The sequence below is a fragment of the Lactuca serriola genome, chromosome 5 (assembly GCF_051521515.1).
Source record: "Lactuca serriola cultivar US96UC23 chromosome 5, Lser_US96UC23_V15, whole genome shotgun sequence".
In the NCBI taxonomy this organism is placed as follows: domain Eukaryota; kingdom Viridiplantae; phylum Streptophyta; class Magnoliopsida; order Asterales; family Asteraceae; genus Lactuca; species Lactuca serriola.
The window spans coordinates 20,100,643-20,120,917 of record NC_136412.1 but is presented as its reverse complement, the minus strand read 5'-3'; the positions used below and the strand labels follow the sequence as shown (position 1 = coordinate 20,120,917).

Here is a 20,275-nt window from a genome sequence, read left to right as displayed (position 1 = left end):
TTTTTATTTCTTCAATAATAAAACCTCCTCGTATTTTTTCATTAAAAGCTCAGTTTTGTGTGTTGCTCGGATGTTCTATATATTAGGGATGATTTATTTTTTTTGTTTTCTTCATTTTTTACTTTAAACATCTCAAATAACAACAAAATCTCCAATGAGAAACAAACAAGCTATAAGCGGCCTAGGCTAAGTAACAGTGAAGCTGACATAAATATAAACAAGGACTACAAGCTTTGAAAGCTTGATGTCGGGATAAATAATATAATTATAATGAAAAGACAGGTTTTACAAGCTAGGTAAGTCATCGATGGAACATATGTTAGCTGCTGAGGTTGAAATTTGTAGTCAACTTTCAAGTTGGTTTACCAGGTCTTAAGTGAGTCCTATTCGTAGGGATATGGTGGGTAGAGTTTTCAATAATCACGTATGCAACGTATCTTTTTTCATGTAGTAAAAATCTTAAATTTTCCATTTAAGCATCAATATTATATACTTGCATCATGGCATAGAACATTTCATTCAGCACTATAACTCCTTTAATACTTGTTCAATGTTTCATAGTATCTCCTTATCTATTAGAACATTCTCTAGTTATCATCATCATGAATCAAAAACTTGTACTTAGTACATAGGTACATGTATACCTTCATGCTTGACACCTTGCACCTCTTATTCATTTCTTGTTATAACATCTACAATGATGTATAGTTTAAATGGATTTTTGGATAATGTGAAATGAGTAATTGTCTTTAAATAGATTAAACATGATCATAGTTGAATGGCGTTGGCATTTAATTAATATGAAATTCAATGACCATTGAAGTTTTCATGGTCATTGAAATGTTCAACGAATATATGTAGACGTTGGTTCAAATCAGAACAATTATGTAATTAAGAACGCATGAAAAAATCTGAACTATATAATTGATTTTGCATCAAAAAGAAAAATAGCGGGGATACCTCAGTTAAGAGAGCGTCAGACTGAAGATCAGAAGGTCACGTGTTCGATCCACGTTCACCGCATTTTTATTTCTTCAATAATACAACCTCCTCATATTTCTTCATTAAAATCTTAGTTTTGTGTGTTGCTCGGATGTTCTATATATTAAGGATGATTTATTTTTTTGTTTTCTTCATATTTTTACTTTAAACAACACAAATAGCAAGAAACTCTCCGATGAGAATCAAACAAACTATAAGCGGGCTTGGATAAGTAACAGTGAAGCTGACATAAATATAAAAAGGACTTCAAGCTTTGAAAGCATGATGTCGGGATAAATAATATAATTATAATGAAAAGACAGGTTTTACAAGTTAGGTAAGTCATTGATGGAACATATGTTAGCTTTTGAGGTTGAAATTTGTGGTCAACTTTCAAGTTGGTTTACCAGGTCTTAAGTGAGTCCTATTCGTAAGGATATGGTGGGTAGAGTTTTCAATAATCACGTATGCAATGTATCTTTTTTAATGTAGTAAAAATCTTAAATTTTCCATTTAAGCATCAATATTATATACTTGCATCATGGCATTGAACATTTCATTCTGCACTTTAACTCCTCTAATATTTCTTCAATGTTTCATAGTATCTCCTTATCTATTAGAACATTCTCTAGTTATCATCATCATGAATCAAAAGCTTGTACTTAGTACATAGGTACATGTATACCTTCATGCTTGACACCTTGCACCTCTTATTCATTTCTTGTTATAACATCTACAATGATGTATAGGTTAATTGAATTTTTGGATAATGTGAAATGAGTAATTGTCTTTAAATAGATTAAACATGATCATAGTTGGATGGCGTTGGCATTTAATTAATATGAAATTCAATGACGATTGAAGTGTTCATGGTCATTGATATGTTCAATGAATATATGTAGACTTTGGTTCAAATCAGAACAATTATGTAATTAAGAACGCAGGAAAAAATATGAACTATATAATTCATTTTGCATCAAAAAGAACAATAGCGGGGATAGCTCAGTTGGGAGAGCGTCAGACTGAAGATCTGAAGGTCACGTGTTAGATCCACGCTCACCGCATTTTTATTTCTTCAATAATACAACCTCCTCGTATTTTTTCATTAAAAGCTCAGTTTTGTGTGTTGCTCGGATGTTCTATATATTAGGGATGATTTATTTTTTTTGTTTTCTTCATTTTTTACTTTAAACATCTCAAATAACAAGAAACTCTCCGATGAAAAACAAACAAGCTATAAGCGGCCTAGGCTAAGTAACAATGAAGCTGACATAAATATAAACAAGGACTACTAGCTTTGAAAGCTTGATGTCGGGATAAATAATATAATTATAATGAAAAGACAGGTTTTACAAGCTAGGTAAGTCAATGATGGAACATATGTTAGCTGCTGAGGTTGAAATTTGTGGTCAAGTTTCAAGTTGGTTTACCAGGTCTTAAGTGAGTCCTATTCGTAAGGATATGGTGGGTAGAGTTTTCAATAATCACGTACGCAATGTATCTTTTTTCATGTAGTAAAAATCTTAACTTTTCCATTTAAGCATCAATATTATATACTTGCATCATGGCATTGAACATTTAATTCTGCACTTTAACTCCTTTAATACTTCTTCACTGTTTCATAGTATCTCCTTATCTATTAGAACATTCTCTAGTTATCATCATCATGAATCAAAAACTTGTACTTAGTACATAGGTACTTGTATACCTTCATGCTTGACACCTTGCACCTCTTATTCATTTCTTGTTATAACATCTACAATGATGTATAGGTTAATTGAATTTTTGGATAATGTGAAATGAGTAATTGTCTTTAAATAGATTAAACATGATCATAGTTGGATGGCGTTGGCATTTAATTAATATGAAATTCAATGACCATTGAAGTGTTCATGGTCATTGATATGTTCAATGAATATATGTAGACTTTGGTTCAAATCAGAACAATTATGTAATTAAGAACGCAGGAAAAAATATGAACTATATAATTCATTTTGCATCAAAAAGAACAATAGCGGGGATAGCTTAGTTGGGAGAGCATCAGACTGAAGATCTGAAGGTCACGTGTTAGATCCACGTTCACCGCATTTTTATTTCTTCAATAATACAACCTCCTCGTATTTTTTCATTAAAAGCTCAGTTTTGTGTGTTGCTCGGATGTTCTATATTTTAAGGATGATTTATTTTTTTTGTTTTCTTCATTTTTTACTTTAAACATCTCAAATAACAACAAAATCTCCGATGAGAAACAAACAAGCTATAAGCGGCCTAGACTAAGTAACAGTGAAGCTGACATAAATATAAACAAGGTCTACAAGCTTTGAAAGCTTGATGTCGGGATAAATAATATAATTATAATGAAAAGACAGGTTTTACAAGTTAGGCAAGTCATCGATGGAACATATGTTAGCTGCTGAGGTTGAAATTTGTGGTCAACTTTCAAGTTGGTTTACCAGGTCTTAAGTGAGTCCTATTCGTAAGGATATGGTGGGTAGAGTTTTCAATAATCACGTACGCAATGTATCTTTTTTCATGTAGTAAAAATCTTAACTTTTCCATTTAAGCATCAATATTATATACTTGCATCATGGCATTGAACATTTCATTCTACACTTTAACTCCTTTAATACTTCTTCAATGTTTCATAGTATCTCCTTATCTATTAGAACATTCTCTAGTTATCATCATCATGAATCAAAAACTTGTACTTAGTACATAGGTACTTGTATACCTTCATGCTTGACACCTTGCACCTCTTATTCATTTCTTGTTATAACATCTATAATGATGTATAGGTTAATTGAATTTTTGGATAATGTGAAATGAGTAATTGTCTTTAAATAGATTAAACATGATCATAGTTGGATGGCGTTGGCATTTAATTAATATGAAATTCAATGACCATTGAAGTGTTCATGGTCATTGATATGTTCAATGAATATATGTAGACTTTGGTTCAAATCAGAACAATTATGTAATTAAGAACGCAGGAAAAAATATGAACTATATAATTCATTTTGCATCAAAAAGAACAATAGCGGGGATAGCTTAGTTTGGAGAGCATCAGACTGAAGATCTGAAGGTCACGTGTTAGATCCACGTTCACCGCATTTTTATTTCTTCAATAATACAACCTCCTCGTATTTTTTCATTAAAAGCTCAGTTTTGTGTGTTGCTCGGATGTTCTATATTTTAAGGATGATTTATTTTTTTTGTTTTCTTCATTTTTTACTTTAAACATCTCAAATAACAACAAAATCTCCGATGAGAAACAAACAAGCTATAAGCGGCCTAGGCTAAGTAACAGTGAAGCTGACATAAATATAAACAAGGTCTACAAGCTTTGAAAGCTTGATGTCGGGATAAATAATATAATTATAATGAAAAGACAGGTTTTACAAGTTAGGTAAGTCATTGATGGAACATATGTTAGCTGCTGAGGTTGAAATTTGTGGTCAACTTTCAAGTTGGTTTACCAGGTCTTAAGTGAGTCCTATTCGTAAGGATATGGTGGGTAGAGTTTTCAATAATCACGTATGCAATGTATCTTTTTTCATGTAGTAAAAATCTTAAATTTTCCATTTAAGCATCAATATTATATACTTGCATCATGGCATTGAACATTTCATTCTGCACTTTAACTCCTTTAATACTTCTTCAATGTTTCATAGTATCTCCTTATCTATCAGAACATTCTCTAGTTATCATCATCATGAATCAAAAACATGTACTTAGTACATAGGTACATGTATACCTTCATGCTTGACACCTTGCACCTCTTATTCATTTCTTGTTATAACATCTATAACGATGTATAGGTTAATTGAATTTTTGGATAATGTGAAATGAGTAATTGTCTTTAAATAGATTAAACATGATCATAGTTGGATGGCGTTGGCATTTAATTAATATGAAATTCAATGACCATTGAAGTGTTCATGGTCATTGATATGTTCAATGAATATATGTAGACTTTGGTTCAAATCAGAACAATTATGTAATTAAGAACGCAAGAAAAAATATGAACTATATAATTCATTTTGCATCAAAAAGAACAATAGCGGGGATAGCTCAGTTGGGAGAGCGTCAGACTAAAGATCTGAAGGTCACGTGTTAGATCCACGTTCACCGCATTTTTATTTCTTCAATAATACAACCTCCTCGTATTTTTTCATTAAAAGCTCAGTTTTGTGTGTTGCTCGGATGTTCTATATATTAGGGATGATTTATTTTTTTTTGTTTTCTTGATTTTTTACTTTAAACATCTCAAATAACAACAAAATCTCTGATGAGAAACAAACAAGCTATAAGCGGCCTAGGCTAAGTAACAGTGAAGCTGACATAAATATAAACAAGGACTACAAGCTTTGAAAGCTTGATGTCGGGATAAATTGTAACAGCCCGGAATCTCAGGTATTGTTAAATTATGTTTTTGGGTGAGTTAAGAGGGGACTCGGCGAGTCGGAGCCTAGACTCGCCGAGTAGGATCGCAGACTTGGTCGCGGGTTCGCGACTGGACTCGACGAGTCCGATATGGACTCGGCGAGTCTACGCTGTTTAGCGAAAACCCTAACCGTTCAGGTTTGGGTCGTATATAATGCACTTATAGGCCGTCATTGTCCGTCTTTAGTCGACTGAGAAGAACCCTAAACGGCTGTGGGCGTCTAGAGCAAGAGTGAAGGATATTAGGGCTTTGAAGAAATTGTTGTGCAAGGAGGAGAAGAGTTTTGGCTAAAGGAACATCAAGGGATTCGAGTTCTGCGGTTTGGAGACACAGTGAGGGCATATTTCAGGTAATATTTCGGATTCCTTTCTGTTATGTTGATGTGTGCATGGATTTAGGGTTTATGGAACCCATTTGGTGATTAGATGAATTAGTACCTTGTTACCCAACGACTATAATCATGTATTAGGACCTTTAGAGGTCCAGAAGGTCCCATGCTTGTGTATTTCGGGACGAAACTTATCTCAGGAAGCAGTTTGATCGACTGCATGGCGTGGACTCGCCGAGTCCGATGAGCAGACTCGGCGAGTAGCTTGGAGATTGTCTGGAACTCGTCGAGCTGTTCTTCAGACTCGGCGAGTGGAGTCGGGGTGGCCCCGCGATTTTTCCACAAGGATCTCGTCGAGTCAAGAGGGATACTCGACGAGTAGAAAGGGAACATCAGGGGAAGTCGGGGAGGACGTCTAGACTCGCCGAGTCGCCATGGCACTCGCCGAGTCCGGTCGAGTTGACCGTTGACCGTTGACCATTGACCGTTGACCAGAGTTGACCTAAGTCTGCCTCTTTAGGGATAGTCACACTTATAAGGTATAAGTGTTAATGAGAGATATGTGATGTTATAGGGAGGTTGTAGCTCGTCGGATTGTGCACGAGTGACTTCAGGATTTGCTAGCTTTCAGCATTTACGAGGTGAGTCTTCTCACTATACTGTACCTGGAAGGGTTTGACTGTGTGACCGGAAGGTCAGATATGATATGTGATATGTATGCTATATGTGGTAAATTATTTGTTATATGTGTTATGTATGTCATGGGCCGGAAGGCGATTATATTATGGGCCGGAAGGCAATATGTTATGGGCCGGAAGGCGATATGTTGTGTGATGGACCGGAAGGTCGGCGTGGGTAGGACCGGAAGGTTTACCCAGCAGGGACGGAAGTCCCCTGAGACACATGGACCGGAAGGTCATGGCCTGGAAAGGCGTATGTGCGTAAGTTGTATATTGGGGAACTCACTAAGCATTTATGCTTATAGTTGTTTATGTATGTGTTTCAGGTACTAGCGAGGACCGTGGGAAGGCGCCGGCGTGATCGATACACACTGGAGAATGTTTTTATGATCTTGGGATTTTGACTATTTGTATTTGATAGAATACTCAAACTCTTTATGCCTTGTTTTGAATGGAAATACTTTATTTTTAAAAAACGAAAATTTGTTTGAAAATTTGAGTTGTTACAATTGGTATCAGAGCCTTGGTTTGAGGGATTCGGGTGCACCTTCGGGAGTAACTGAACTCAAACCGAGGATTTGAGGAAAACTTTTTAAATAAAGGCGTAAACTTTTGTAAATGGTTGTGTGGTAAGCAAGAAAGAAGCAGTGTGTACGATCAGTCAGCGCCCGAACGGTAAAGATCCCCAAAATACCTTACAATGTTATATGATATAAATTTTTATGCATGCTAGAAGACTAGGTATTCATGATAGGACTAGAGTGGCCTGATTTGTGATGCCTTAGTCTAGGGAAGTTTGCCGATATGAGATGCTTTGCTAGTATGCGGGTAGATAGTGCATATCAGAAGTAGAGTACTCACTATCCGGGGTTTGGGGAGGAAGACTTGGGATGAATGCTGATGCGGTGTGGTCGGTAGTATTGGGCCCGTACTACCGAAGACACCGGGTCAGTGGGAGACCCAAGTACGAATCCCTGGATATCGGAGACTGAGTAGGGTTGCGTTATCGAGTGCAAATACACTCGATGGAGTCTCTGATAGTTTTATGTTGTATTTCAGAGACATCATGGTTAGACCACACCACGGAGCGAGTACGAGCGGTGTGAGTGACGAGGAGATTCGTCAGATGATTCACGAGGAGGTAGCGGCGGCGATCCGGGCTGAGATCCCGGAGATGTTTGGGTCTATTAAGACCACCCTGATGGAGACATTCGATGAGCGGTACGCCACATTGACTGAGGCTGCAACCGCTGCAGTTACCGCAGCTGTGGCCGCTGCTAGGCCACAGGGGGGTGACTCGTTGCTGTTCCGAGAGTTCAGCAACACGAAGCCACCGGAGTTCGATGGGACGCAGGATCCGATTGCTGCGATGAGGTGGATCGCGGACATAGAGGGGTGCTTCTACACTTGTTCATGCCCGAAGCACCTGAGGGTACGGTTCGCTTTGAACCAGCTCCGTCTGGGAGCGAAGGACTGGTGGAAGTTCGTGACGGCGAACTTCACTTTGGCAGAGACTACAGCGGTGACATGGGAGGGGTTTACTGCCATGTTCAGGGATGAGTACGTTCCCCCGGTGGAGCGGGAACGATTGGTTCAGGAGTTCTTAACCCTCAAGCAGGGTACAGATTCGGTGGCGGTGATCACGCGGAAGTTTCATGAGAGGGCGATGTTTTGCCCCGAGCTGGTGTCCACAGAGCAGGCTCGGATGAGCCGGTACTTGGGTGTCTTGAGGAGGGATATCCGGGAGTTTGTGTCAAACTCCACTTACCATACTTTTGCGGAGCTTCAGGCGAATGCCAGGAAGCGCGAGATCGAGTTGGAGACCCAGGCCAGGGAGGAGGCCGAGTCTCAGCGGGTGGACCGGCGACCGGCTCAGTCCCAGCCGGCAGCCAAGCGGATAAAGTCCGCCGATTCGAGGACAGGAGGTTCGAAGGGTCGCACTTGCGGGAAGTGCGGCAAGAGTCATGATGGGGTATGTCGATCTGGTGCTTGCTACAAGTGTGGCAAGGAGGGGCACATTGCTAGGAAGTGCCCCAAGGGATTGACGGTTTGCTTTCATTGCAACCAGACTGGCCATAGGAAGGCCGAGTGCCCTCAGCTTCTTCAGGGATCTGCACCTGCTACCGGAGCTACTGCGACTCGACCGGTGAAGGCCGAGGCCCCGAGGGCTCGGAGAAGAGCCTTTCAACTGACTGCGGAGGAGGTCCGCGCTGCGCCCGATGTCGTGGCAGGTATGTTGTAATTCATGTATTTATTTTAATGTCGAGATGTTATGCTTATGTTATTATATGCGTAGGTACTTTCCTTGTGAACTCTGTGCCTGCCTTAGTGTTATTTGACTCGGGTGCGAGTAGGTCCTTTGTGTCCTTAGCCTTTAGTCAGCATATCAGCGCTAGTCGTGAGTCGTTGAGTCGACCTTTGAGAGTTTCTATAGCTGACGAGAAAGTGATCTGTGCTAGAGATTTTCGGGGTTGAATTCCCGATTGACCTGATTCCTATTGCGATGGGTGATGTCTGTGTCATCGTGGGCATGGACTGGTTGAGCCGATTCGGCGCTGTCATCGACTGTGAGCGTCAGTTGGTGACTATACGAAACCATAGTGGGGGAGTTCTTTCGGTGTACGGCGAGGGTACCCGTTTGGGATCAGCTTTTTGTTCGGCCACTAGGGCGAGGCAGTGTCTACAGCAGGGCTGTAAGGGTTTTGTGGCGTATGTGATGGATACGCGGATGGTTTCCGAGAGACCGAAGTCAGTTGAGGAGGTCCCTGTGGTGCGTGAGTTTCCAGATGTTTTTCCCGAGGAGCTGCCGGGAGTACCTCCTGTGAGGCAAGTAGAGTTTGGTATCGATCTGGTTCTGGGGGCCGCGCCTATTGCTAAAGTGCCTTATCGTCTTGCACCTCCAGAGATGCAAGAGTTGTCCTCGCAGCTCCAGGAGTTGCTGGGGAAGGGATTCATTCGGCCGAGCAGCTCGCCGTGGGGAGCACCTATTCTATTCGTCAAGAAGAAGGATGGTTCACACCGGATGTGCATTGATTACCGGGAGTTGAACAAGTTGACGGTCAAGAACCGTTACCCGTTACCGAGGATCGATGACTTATTCGATCAGTTGCAGGGAGCGTCTTGGTTTTCCAAGATCGATCTGAGGTCAGGGTACCATCAGGTGAGGGTGCGGGATGGGGATGTCCATAAGACAGCGTTTAGGACGCGATATGGGCATTATGAGTTTGTGGTGATGCCTTTCGGGCTCACCAATGCCCCGGCTGTGTTCATGGATCTCATGAACAGGGTATGCAGGCCGATGTTGGATCGATCAGTGATTGTATTTATCGACGACATTCTGGTGTATTCTAGATCTAGAGAGCAGCATGAGGAGCATTTGAGGGAGGTCCTTGAGGTATTGAGGTCAGAGAAGCTTTATGCAAAGTTCTCCAAATGTGACTTCTGGTTGCGGGAGGTCCAATTTCTAGGACATGTTGTTAATCAGAAAGGGATATTGGTCGATCCGGCCAAGGTTGAGGCGGTGATGAGTTGGGAAGTGCCGAAGTCACCTTCTGAGATCAGGAGCTTCCTTGGGTTGGCAGGGTATTATCGGAGATTTATCAAGGATTTCTCCAAGATCGCAGTGCCACTCACCAGATTGACCCGGAAGGGTGTTGCATTCTCATGGGGGCCCGAGCAGCAGACCTCCTTTGAGATACTCCGCCAGAGATTGTGCGAAGCCCCGGTATTAGCCCTCCCGGAAGGGATGGAAGATTTTGTAGTATATTGCGACGCATCGATTTCGGGACTGGGTGCAGTGTTGATGTAGAGGGGTCATGTGATAGCGTATGCGTCGAGGCAGCTGAAGCCTCATGAGGCGAGATATCCCACGCATGATTTAGAGTTGGGGGCAGTAGTATTCGCTCTCAAGATTTGGCGTCACTACCTGTATGGGGTTCGATGTACAATATATACGGACCATAAGAGCTTGAAGTATTTGATGGATCAGCCCAACCTAAATATGCGTCAGAGGAGGTGGTTGGATGTGGTCAAGGATTATGATTGTGAGATCCTGTACCACCCAGGTAAGGCTAATGTGGTAGCCGACGCGTTGAGCCGCAAAGCGGAGAGCACTCCATTGCGAGATGTATGCTTGAGACTGACTGTGATGACTCCTGTATTGGATGCTATTCATGGGGCACAGGCTGAAGCTGTGCGACCGGAAATGCAGAAGAAAGAGCGGGTTGTGGGGTTAATTTCAGAGTTCGTTAAGGATGGGCGAGGGCTTATGACATTTCAGGGTCGGATTTGGGTACCGTTTGTGGGCGGGACGCGTATTACTTTGATGGAAGAGGCTCATAGATCGAAATTCTCGATCCATCCCGGTGCTACGAAGATGTATTTGGACTTGAGGAAAGAGTATTGGTGGCCCTGCATGAAGAGGGACGTTGCATGGTTCGTTGAGAGGTGCTTGACCTGCCGTAGGGTTAAGGCCGAGCACTAGAGACCGCACGGCAAGTTACAGCCATTGGAGATCCCCGAGTGGAAGTGGGAACAAATCACTATGGATTTCATCACCAAATTGCCGAGGACTGCCAGGGGAGTTGATGCAATTTGGGTGATTGTGGATAGGTTGACGAAGAGTGCACACTTCCTTGCCATCAGTGAGAGTTCTTCAGCGGAGAAGTTGGCGGAGATATATGTGAGAGAGGTAGTATCTCGGCATGGGGTACCGATCTCGATTGTTTCAGACCGTGATGTGCGTTTCACTTCCAGGTTCTGGAAGAAATTTCATGAGGAGCTGGGTACTAAATTGCATTTTAGTACCGCATACCATCCCCAGACAGACGATCAGAGCGAGCGGACGATTCAGACGCTGGAGGACATGCTCCGGGCGTGTGTGTTAGACTTCGGGGGTAGTTGGGATGCGTATTTACCTTTGGCATAGTTTTCCTACAACAACAGCCATCATTCGAGCATTGGTATGCCACCTTTTGAGCTGTTGTATGGTAGGAGATGTCGGACCCCCATTTGCTGGGGAGAGGTGGGACAGAGAGTGATGGGCAGCACGGAGATCGTGCTTTAGACGACAGAGCAGATTCAGCAAGTTAGGCAGAGGTTATTGACTACCCAGAGCCGACAGAAGAGTTATGCAGACAGGCGCCGATCCGAGCTTGAATTTCAGGTCGGCGACTTCGTTCTCCTGAAGGTCTCCCCTTGGAAAGGAGTGATTCGATTCAGGAAGAGGGGCAAGTTGGGGCCCCGGTATATTGGGCCATTTCGTGTGATTGCAAGGATAGGCCGGGTAGCTTATCGGTTGGAGTTGCCAGCGGAGTTGGGACAGATCCACGACACTTTTCATGTGTCGCAATTGAGGAAGTGCATAACCGATGAGTCGGCAGTGGTTCCATTGGAGGATATTCAGGTGGATGCGAGCCTGAATTATGCCGAGAGACCAGTGGCCATCAGGGATCGGAAGATCAAGGTTATGAGGAACAAGGAAGTACCTCTGGTGTTGGTTCAGTGGCAACACCGTAAGAGGTCGGAAATGACTTGGGAGCCGGAATGTGAGATGCGGGAGCAGCATCCGGAACTATTTTCAGAGTGAGACTTCGAGGGCGAAGTCTAATCCAAGTGGGGGAGAATTGTAATAGCCCGAAATCTCAGGTATTGTTAAATTATGTTTTTGGGTTAGTTACGAGGGGACTCGGCGAGTCGGAGCCTAGACTCGCCGAGTAGGATCGCAGACTTGGTTGCGGGTTCGCGACTGGACTCGACGAGTCCGATATGGACTCGGCGAGTCTACACTGTTTAGCGAAAACCCTAACCGTTCAGGTTTGGGTCGTATATAATGCACTTATAGGCCGTCATTGTCCGTCTTTAGTCGAATGAGAAGAACCCTAAACGGCTGTGGGCGTCTAGAGCAAGAGTGAAGGATATTAGGGCTTTGAAGAAATTGTTGTGCAAGGAGGAGAAGAGTTTTGGCTAAAGGAACAGCAAGGGATTCGAGTTCTGCGGTTTGGAGACACAGTGAGGGCATATTTCAGGTAATATTTCGGATTCCTTTTTGTTATGTTGATGTGTGCATGGATTTAGGGTTTATGGAACCCATTTGGTCATTAGATGAATTAGTACCTTGTTACCCAACGACTATAATCCTGTATTAGGACCTTTAGAGGTCCAGAAGGTCCCATGCTTGTGTATTTCGGGACGAAACTTATCTCAGGAAGCAGTTTGATCGACTGCAGGGCGTGGACTCGCCGAGTCCGATGAGCAGACTCGGCGAGTAGCTTGGAGATTGTCTGGAACTCGTCGAGCTGTTCTTCAGACTCGGCGAGTGGAGTCGGGGTGGCCCCGCGATTCTTCCACAAGGATCTCGTCGAGTCAAGAGGGATACTCGACGAGTAGAAAGGGAACATCAGGGGAAGTCGGGGAGGACGTCTAGACTCGCCGAGTCGCCATGGCACTCGCCGAGTCCGGTCGAGTTGACCGTTGGCCGTTGACCATTGACCGTTGACCAGAGTTGACCTAAGTCTGCCTCTTTAGGGATAGTCACACTTATAAAGTATAAGTGTTAATGAGAGATATGTGATGTTATAGGGAGGTTGTAGCTCGTCGGATTGTGCACGAGTGACTTCAGGATTTGCTAGCTTTCAGCATTTACGAGGTGAGTCTTCTCACTATACTGTACCCGGAAGGGTTTGACTGTGTGACCGGAAGGTCAGATATGAAATGTGATATGTATGCTATATGTGGTAAATTATTTGTTATATGTGTTATGTATGTCATGGGCCGGAAGGCGATTATATTATGGGCCGGAAGGCAATATGTTATGGGCCGGAAGGCGATATGTTGTGTGATGGACCGGAAGGTCGGCGTGGGTAGGACCGAAAGGTTTACCCAGCAGGGACGGAAGTCCCCTGAGACACATGGACCGGAAGGTCATGGCCTGGAAAGGCGTATGTGCGTAAGTTGTATATTGGGGAACTCACTAAGCATTTATGCTTATAGTTGTTTATGTATGTGTTTCAGGTACTAGCGAGGACCGTGGGAAGGCGCCGGCGTGATCGATACACACTGGAGAATGTTTTTATGATCTTGGGATTTTGACTATTTGTATTTGATAGAATACACAAACTCTTTATGCCTTGTTTTGAATGGAAATACTTTATTTTTAAAAAACGAAAATTTGTTTGAAAATTTGAGTTGTTACATAAATAATATAATTATAATGAAAAGACAGGTTTTACAAGTTAGGTAAGTCATCGATGGAACATATGTTAGCTGCTGAGGTTGAAATTTGTGGTCAACTTTCAAGTTGGTTTACCAGGTCTTAAGTGAGTCCTATTCGTAAGGATATGGTGGGTAGAGTTTTCAATAATCACGTATGCAATGTATCTTTTTTCATGTAGTAAAAATCTTAAATTTTCCATTTAAGCATTAATATTATATACTTGCATCATGGCATTGAACATTTCATTCTGCACTTTAACTCCTCTAATATTTCTTCAATGTTTCATAGTATCTCCTTATCTATTAGAACATTCTCTAGTTAACATCATGATGAATCAAAAACTTGTACTTAGTACATAGGTACATGTATACCTTCATGCTTGACACCTTGCACCTCTTATTCATTTCTTGTTATAACATCTACAATGATGTATAGGTTAATTGAATGTTTGGATAATGTGAAATGAGTAATTGTCTTTAAATAGATTAAACATGATCATAGTTGGATGGCGTTGGCATTTAATTAATATGAAATTCAATGACCATTGAAGTGTTCATGGTCATTGATATGTTCAATGAATATATGTAGACTTTGGTTCAAATAAGAACAATTATGTAACTAAGAACGCAAGAAAAAAATATGAACTATATAATTCATTTTGCATCAAAAAGAACAATAGCGGGGATAGCTCAGTTGGGAGAGCGTCAGACTGAAGATCTGAAGGTCACGTGTTAGATCCACGTTCACCGCATTTTTATTTCTTCAATAATACAACCTCCTCGTATTTTTTCATTAAAAGCTCAGTTTTGTGTGTTGCTCGGATGTTCTATATATTAGGGATGATTTATTTTTTTTGTTTTCTTCATTTTTTACTTTAAACATCTCAAATAACAACAAAATCTCCGATGAGAAACAAACAAGCTATAAGCGGCCTAGGCTAAGTAACAGTGAAGCTGACATAAATATAAACAAGGACTTCAAGCTTTGAAAGCTTGATGTCGGGATAAATAATATAATTATAATGAAAAGACAGGTTTTACAAGTTAGGTAAGTCATCGATGGAACATATGTTAGCTGCTGAGGTTGAAATTTGTGGTCAACTTTCAAGTTGGTTTACCAGGTTTTAAGTGAGTCCTATTCGTAAGGATATGGTGGGTAGAGTTTTCAATAATCACGTATGCAATGTATCTTTTTTCATGTAGTAAAAATCTTAAATTTACCATTTAAGGATCAATATTATATACTTGCATCATGGCATTAAACATTTCATTCTGCACTTTAACTCTTTTAATACTTATTCAATGTTTCATAGTATCTCCTTATCTATTAGAACATTCTCTAGTTATCATCATCATGAATCAAAAACTTGTACTTAGTACATAGGTACTTGTATACCTTCATGCTTGACACCTTGCACCTCTTATTCATTTCTTGTTATAACATCTACAATGATGTATAGGTTAATTGAATTTTTGGATAATGTGAAATGAGTAATTGTCTTTAAATAGATTAAACATGATCATAGTTGGATGGCGTTGGCATTTAATTAATATGAAATTCAATGACCATTGAAGTGTTCATGGTCATTGATATGTTCAATGAATATATGTAGACTTTGGTTCAAATCAGAACAATTATGTAATTAAGAATGCAGGAAAAAATATGAACTATATAATTCATTTTGCATCAAAAAGAACAATAGCGGGGATAGCTCAGTTGGGAGAGCGTCAGACTGAAGATCTGAAGGTCACGTGTTAGATCCACGTTCACCGCATTTTTATTTCTTCAATAATACAACCTCCTCGTATTTCTTCATTAAAAGCTCAGTTTTGTGTGTTGCTCGAATGTTCTATATATTAGGGATGGTTTATTTTTTTGTTTTCTTCATTTTTTACTTTAAACAACTCAAATAACAACAAAATCTCCGATGAGAAACAAACAAGCTATAAGCGGCCTAGGCTATGTAACAGTGAAGCTGACATAAATATAAACAAGGACTACAAGTGTTGAAAGCATGATGTCAGGATAAATAATATAATTATAATGAAAAGATAGGTTTTACAAGTTAGGTAAGTCATCGATGGAACATATGTTAGCTGCAGAGGTTGAAATGTATGGTCAACTTTCAAGTTGGTTTACCAGGTCTTAAGTGAGTCCTATTCGTAAGGATATGGTGGGTAGAGTTTTCAATAATCATGTATGCAACGTATCTTTTTTCATGTAGTAAAAATCTTAAATTTTCCATTTAAGCATCAATATTATATACTTGCATCATGGCATAGAACATTTCATTCTGCACTTTAACTCCTTTAATACATCTTCAATGTTTCATAGTATCTCCTTATCTATTAGAACATTCTCTAGTTATCATCATCATGAATCAAAAACTTGTACTTAGTACATAGGTACATGTATACCTTCATGCTTGACACCTTGCACCTCTTATTCATTTCTTGTTATAACATCTACAATGATGTATAGTTTAAATGAATTTTTGGATAATGTGAAATGAGTAATTGTCTTTAAATAGATTAAACATGATCATAGTTGGATGGCGTTGGTATTTAATTAATATGAAATTCAATGACCATTGATGTAACATCCGAAATTTTAGGTATTTTATTATTCATTGAATTTCAAGTTTTATGGAAGAAATCGACGAGTTGATGCGTAGACTCACCGAGTAGAGACGCGAATCATTATCCGGGTGGATGGCTGGACTCTGCGAGTCGCCCCAAGGACTCGGTGAGTCCACACTGTTTAATGAAACCCTAATTCCTCGGGTTTAGGGCCTATTTAAAGGGCCTTATGGCTGTCATTTGCGACTACCAGACCCCAGAGAGAAACCCTAAGTGAGCTAGAGCGTTTGTGAGAGGAAAAGAGTCATTTCTTGATCATTTGTTAATGTGTTTGCAAATAGAAGAGGAGCAATACAAGAGGAGGCTGAAGAGGGTGCTAATCCAGTGATTCCAGGGCTTAGAGACTTCATTTTGAGGTATTCATTCGACCCTTCTTCAGTTTATGGTGTAATTCTTAGAGTTAGGGCTTTTTAGCCCCTTTAGAGGATGGTTATATGGAGTAATTGGTCCCTTCTCGTGTTGGTGCTGTAGATCTGGACCTAAAGAGGTCCAGAGACCCTTTTCCCTTGAGCTTTATGGGTGTTAATGGAGGTTATGAGCTTAGGATGTCATGTTAGAGGCCATATCTTCAAATAAGGCCTTTGAGCCTTTGCATGAGCACCAAGATATTAGCTTTACATGATTATAATGCTTTAGGAAGCTGGATATATGGTTTAGAGAAGCGGATCTGACCTCAAGAGGTCAATTCAGCTTGAGCATGGCATGAACTCGCTGAGTCCAATAGCTGACTCGACGAGTTGGACGAGGGTTTTCCCGATAATCACACAGTTGGTGACTCACTGAGTTGGGGAAGCGACTCGGTGAGTCAGAGGGAATCTAGAGGACAGAGTGCACGATGGTACTCGCCGAGTCAGGAGTCGGACTCGGCGAGTTGGGTCGGGACATTTCACATATTGTGATTAGTGATGATTTTCAGAGTTGAGGTTGACTCAGTGAGTTGAATGAGGACTAGGAGAGTGAAGAACACGTGTGGACTCGCCGAGTCACAGTTGTGCACTCGGCGAGTTTGGTCAAGGTTGACCGTTGACTTCGTTGACTTTTAGGGTTAGTCAATGTTTGGACCTTAGAGTCATCGGAATGGTAGAATAGTCTTTTACCCTTCCTAGAGGATGATGAGATAGAAAGAGATTAGCCTAGCCCTGAAGGTTGTATCAATTAGAGTATTTATTTCATGTGATTTGGCAGGGGCTAGACCAGAATTTACCGAGTCAGAGATTTAATGAGATATCTGAGGTGAGTCTTCTCACTATACTTTACCTTGAGTAGGTAACTAGAGTTATGTGATACAGTGTTTGTACGCTGTATATGTGTTATGTGTTGCACTGCATTATTCTATGTGATTTATGTTGTGCATGTTTACAGAGTTAGAACCTGAGGGTTCACAGAGTTTGGGTGCACGGACCCATAGAGTTATAGCCTCGAGTGGCTAATATGTGTTATATGTGGTATTTTGGGGAACTCACTAAGCCTTGTGCTTAGAGTGTTTAATGTTATGTGTTTCAGGTACTAGTGAGGATCGCGGAAAGGCGCCGGCTTGATCAGTACACACACGGGATTTTTATGTTATGAGATCTTGGGATTGATATATGTTATGAATTGAGTTTTAAACAATGATGTTTTTATGAATAATGAATGAATTATGTTTTTATAAAACGTGAAAAATTGTTTTGAAATTTACGGTGTTACAATTGAAGTGTTCATGGTCATTGAAATGTTCAATGAATATATGTAGACTTTGGTTCAAATCAGAACAATTATGTAATTAAGAACGCAGGAAAAAATCTGAACTATATAATTCATTTTGCATCAAAAAGAACAATAGCGGGGATAGCTCAGTTGGGAGAGCGTTAGAATGAAGATCTGAAGGTCATGTGTTCGATCCACGTTTACCGCATTTTTATTTCTTCAATAATACAACCTCCTCGTATTTCTTCATTAAAAGCTCAGTTTTGTGTGTTGCTCGGATGTTCTATATATTATGGATGATTTTTTTTTGTTTTCTTCATATTTTTACTTTAAACAACTCAAATAACAACAAAATCTCCGATGAGAAAGAAACAAACTATAAGCGGGCTAGGCAAAGTAACAGTGAAGCTGAAATAAATATAAACAAGGACTACAAGCTTTGAAAGCATGATGTCGGGATAAATAATATAACTATAATGAAAAGACAGGTTTTACAAGTTAGGTAAGTCATCGATGGAACATATGTTAGCTGCTGAGGTTGAAATTTGTGGTCAACTTTCAAGTAGGTTTACCAGGTCTTAAGTGAGTCCTATTCGTAAGGATATGGTGGGTAGAGTTTTCAATAATCACGTATGCAATGTATCTTTTTTCATGTTGTAAAAATCTTAAATTTTCCATATAAGCATCAATATTATATACTTGCATCATGGCATTGAACATTTCATTCTGCACTTTAACTCCTCTAATATTTCTTCAATGTTTCATAATATCTCCTTATCTATTAGAACATTATCTAGTTATCATCATCATGAATCAAAAACTTGTACTTAGTACATAGGTACATGCATACCTTCATGCTTGACACCTTGCACCTCTTATTCATTTCTCGTTATAACATCTACAATGATGTAGAGTTTAAATGAATTTTTGGATAATGTGAAATGAGTAATTGTCTTTAAATAGATTAAACATGATCATAGTTGGATGGCGTTGGCATTTAATTAATATGAAATTCAATAACCATTGAAGTGTTCATGGTCATTGAAATGTTCAATGAATGTATGTAGACTTTCGTTCAAATCAGAACAATTATGTAATTAAGAACGTAGGAAAAAATATGAACTATATAATTCATTTTGCGTCAAAAAGAACATAGTGGGGATAGCTCAGTTGGGAGAGCGTCAGACTGAAGATCTTAAGGTCACGTGTTCGATCCACGTTCACCGCATTTTTATCTCTTCAATAATACAACCTCCTCGTATTTCTTCATTAAAACCTCAGTTTGTGTGTTGCTCGGATGTTTTGTATATTAAGGATGATTTAGTTTTTTGTTTTCTTCATATTTTTACTTTAAACAACTCAAATAACAACAAAATATCCGATGAGAAACAAACAAACTATAAGCGGGCTAGGCTAAATAACAGTGAAGCTGACATAAATATAAACAAGGACTACAAGCTTTGAAAGCATGATGTCGGGATAAATAATATAATTCTAATGAAAAGATAGGTTTTACAAGTTAGGTAAATCATCGATGGAACATATGTTAGTTGCTGAGGTTTAAATTTGTGGTCAACTTTCAAGTTGGTTTACCAGGTCTTAAGTGACTCCTATTCGTAAGGATATGGTGGGTAGAGTTTTCAATAATAACGTATGCAATGTATCTTTTTTCATGTAGTAAAAATCTTAAATTTTCCATTTAAGCATCAATATTATATACTTGCATCATGGCATTGAACATTTCATTCTGCACTTTAACTCCTCTAATATTTCTTCAATGTTTCATAGTATCTCCTTATCTATTAGAACATTCTCTAGTTATCATCATCATGAATCAAAAACTTGTACCTAGTACATAGGTACATTTATACCTTCATGCTTGACACCTTGCACCTCTTATTCATTTCTTGTTATAACATCTACAATGATGTATAGGTTAATTGAATTTTTGGATAATGTGAAATGAGTAATTGTCTTTAAATAGATTAAACATGATCATAGTTGGATGGCGTTGGCATTTAATTAATATAAAATTCAATGACCATTGAAGTGTTCATGGTCATTGAAATGTTCAATGAATATATGTAGACTTTGGTTCAAATCAGAACAATTATGTAATTAATAACACAGGAAAAAAATTTGAACTATATAATTCATTTTGCATCAAAAAGAACAATAGCGGGGATAGCTCAGTTGGGAGAGCGTCAGACTGAAGATCTGAAGGTCACGTGTTCGATCCACGTTCACCGCATTTTTATTTCTTCAATAATACAACCTCCTCGTATTTCTTCATTAAAAGCTAAG

At 39.8% G+C, this 20,275-nt stretch overlaps 2 non-coding genes across 2 annotated transcripts; both read left to right on the top strand.

Moving 5' to 3' along the window:
- Positions 1-5,041: 5,041 nt before the first annotated feature.
- On the top strand, positions 5,042-5,114 carry TRNAF-AAA (transfer RNA phenylalanine (anticodon AAA)). Its single transcript has one exon. It is a non-coding gene; the product is annotated as a tRNA-Phe (tRNA).
- Positions 5,115-20,149: 15,035 nt separating this feature from the next.
- On the top strand, positions 20,150-20,222 carry TRNAF-GAA (transfer RNA phenylalanine (anticodon GAA)). Its single transcript has one exon. It is a non-coding gene; the product is annotated as a tRNA-Phe (tRNA).
- Positions 20,223-20,275: the final 53 nt, after the last annotated feature.